This window comes from Rosa rugosa, chromosome 6 (assembly GCF_958449725.1).
Source record: "Rosa rugosa chromosome 6, drRosRugo1.1, whole genome shotgun sequence".
Lineage (NCBI taxonomy): Eukaryota > Viridiplantae > Streptophyta > Magnoliopsida > Rosales > Rosaceae > Rosa > Rosa rugosa.
In genome coordinates, this window is record NC_084825.1 from 14,660,462 (window position 1) to 14,663,646 (window position 3,185).

At 35.2% G+C, this 3,185-nt stretch overlaps 1 long non-coding RNA gene across 2 annotated transcripts; it reads right to left on the bottom strand.

The window, feature by feature from the left end:
- Positions 1–281: 281 nt before the first annotated feature.
- On the bottom strand, positions 282–2,452 carry LOC133714645 (uncharacterized). 2 transcript variants are annotated; one of them, XR_009848768.1, is made up of 4 exons: positions 2,330–2,452; positions 1,951–2,120; positions 995–1,059; positions 282–578 (listed from the first exon to the last, which is right to left on the bottom strand). It is a non-coding gene; the product is annotated as an uncharacterized LOC133714645 (long non-coding RNA). The 2 variants fall into 2 exon arrangements; XR_009848767.1 differs by having other exon boundaries at positions 1,947–2,120.
- Between the last annotated feature and the right edge of the window lie 733 nt (positions 2,453–3,185).

The following is a 3,185-nucleotide window of genomic DNA, read 5'->3' on the forward strand; positions in this document are numbered from 1 at the left end:
CTGCACACTAGACAAGTTTCAAGATCACACAAAAAGTTAACAATTAGGATAGATATTATATGAGGTTATGAACTGCTACATTTGTTAAGTGATTCAGCCAAACTGCTCGATTGCTTCTTAGGAAGCCCTGATTGGTCTTAAGCTTTTAACTAAATTTCAAAATCATAAGCTATACAAATAATATGAAGCCAAATAACCCAAGTCAATCCCCCTAAAAGATCGATTGCACTCTAGGAACAATTCCATATTTAAAACCTTTACCTCTGTTATCGGTAGTTCGGTACCTGTGGACAAATTGTCCTCCTAATGCAGAGTGGATCAATTTTAAGAAACTATTTTGCCTAGCACGTGACAGAAACATAAGAGAATCCTCCTTAAATTCCTACATCTAGAATTTCCTAGAGCCATAAATCAATGTTCCCAATAATCAAAATTCTCAAAAGTTACGAGTGTTTGTTACTCAGTTCTCCAAAAGTTACCTGCTGCCAGAGCAAAAGCGAACAGCATTGTTTCAAAGGTCTATTATAGGAAGAGTCTAAGATGGAAAATAGCTTTCTCTACTCATACATTTTGTTGGCCTGCAATATTTTCAAAGAATTGGAAGCATCAATATAATTTAAATTTATGACCCAAAGAAATATATCATTTACTTATGCAATGAATGAACTGATATATGACTCATCTTATTTCATTCAAAAACCTGCAGACACACAAGATGTGACATACAGGAAAACTTTGTACACAACTCCTTTGTGTATTTGGACTATATGGTAATAACTTTTCTCCCAAGGAGTTCAACCTGGCAGTTTGAATGGCTTGTTTTTAGTTCATTTTAGATAGGATCTTTTAGTTCTTCAAATAATAACCCAATGCCTCAACTTAATAAGATAAAAGACTCATTTCCGGATCGAATTCAAAACAGTACCTTAATTAACCCTCAAAAGGAGATGGCATAAAAAAGATAACGATGTACGGTATCACTTGATTTACTTACTGTGAGGCTGGATATGAGGAAGTCTCAGAATGTGCTCTTGCATGAAGTTATAAGGCCATGACAACCTGCAAAAAATATAAAATACAGCATTACTACTAGAAATTTTTGCATGGCATGATTCGTTTAACAGTTTGTACACAATGCAGGTATATATTGTTCATATTCAACTGTCACATTGGTCAAAAGAGAATACATGAATGCTATGTGATATATAGTGATTCAATAACTATGCAAAAGAAAAAGCAAGAAAAATAATCTCCAGAACTCCAGACGTGTAACTGTGATAAAGGCATGGTCGTTACTATGGAATATAATCATATATTATACAGCATGACAGAAAATGTACGTAAATTCCCGGTTTCCCCATTAGTCGTTGGAGGATTCCATACTGATAAAAGCTTATGTGACTTGGCATTGGGAGGCAGTTTCTCACAGAAGTTTGTAGCAAACTAAGAAAGACCAATATCCCCAGTAATCCTGGTCAAACTCATAAATCTATTGAAAAGAAAAAAACAAAGGACAAGCATATCAGCCTTATTCTTGTGAAAATGATTTCTGGAAGCATAATAGTAGTACAATATCCTACAGTCAACACTTTCATTGAATTGTGCAATAAGTTCAGCATTAGATAGATACCGAAAACTGCAACACGGTCATAGCTCTGTCACCTTCATTCATCAAAATTAACAAAGTTTCAGGGCTCTGTCACCTTCATTTCCAGGAGCTTATCCTTTCATTTAGTCACACACTTCTATTCATAGTCAAAGTAATAAACACTCATATACCTCAATTACTAGCATAACCCAGATTCTAGAATAAGTACAAACCTTAGGAACTCATACCTCAATCTAAAGTACATTTTTGCTTCCAAAATTACAAACAAGATTTTATAAAAATAAATAAATAAATAAAAAATAAAACAAAAAAGGGGAGCTAGGTAAGAAAATATTACCAACCATCTGCACAATTCTTTGTTAGTACATTTTGATTTGAGCCTTTGAGGGATATGACCCGTCAGTGTGGACAAGTAAAATAGAGCCGACCACCTGTTAATCCTGCCTTTCTTCCTCAAATATAAATCGTTGTCGATCAGTAGCCGCGGGGATGGAGATTCAAGGGTATTTGCCTGCATTGCATTGTGCCACAAATACAATATAATTGAAGTTACAATGAGCGAAAGGGCATTTCTGTACATATATAATTAACCTAGACATAGAGAAGGCAGTCCATTTATTTATTTATTTTTCGATCTGTTAAATGAATGAATATATAGAAAAGACCTTGGCAACAAAAGTAACAAAGCAAAGACCAGCTCTACCAACAGAGCCAACTAACCTCTAACTAGGAGTCAAGCTCGGAGAAATGACACAAATGACAGAAGAAGAAGAGCTTAAGAAGATTCCAAAACATCTTGAAACAAGAGTCCTTATTGGACTAGGATACATGTTGATATTAGGAGTCCTGAAGATATCAGGATACCTGGGAAGGCTAGGAGATCACATGGCTTCAAGATGACTCAAGAATGATCATGAGTATTCTAGAAGACTGAAGATGGCATCAAAGAAGAATCCTAAGTGGATATTAATTCCTTTATGCCGTGAAAATAAAATAAAAGTCTAGCAGATTTTGATATCTTGAGGAATTTGGGAAGAAATCCAAGTCTTGTGCAATCAGGAAAGGAGAATCAAAATCAAATATGAAGCTTTTATTACAAAGTTACTCAAGAATAATAACACTACGACTCGCAATTCTGGATACACCTGTGTCTTGATAGCTAAATCATTCGTCGATGTCCACTGATCCTTATCTGACAACCACTTCTCTGACTTTCGGAGTCAAACCAATCTTCAAACTTCGAGAGTTGACCTTTACTTTACTTGTGGGATTGCTAGTACACATTCATTTCTCGTATCAAATCCTTAATCCAATGACAGTATCACTTCAAATTAGTTGTTCCAAATAGAACTCGATCAAGTGCTTGTTCCAAATAGAACTCGATCAAGTGCTCGAAATTTACTAAGGACACCCAGACTTTCAGTTTTCCCTTTCAAACCATCATACTTCCGATATCTCAATCAAAATGCATTTTCCACCAAAACACAACTGCTCACACATAGTTCAAGCCTCAACTATCCAATTCTTCTTGTCAACAACACTTCTCCATTTCTATCTCAATTATGCTTCAAATGTT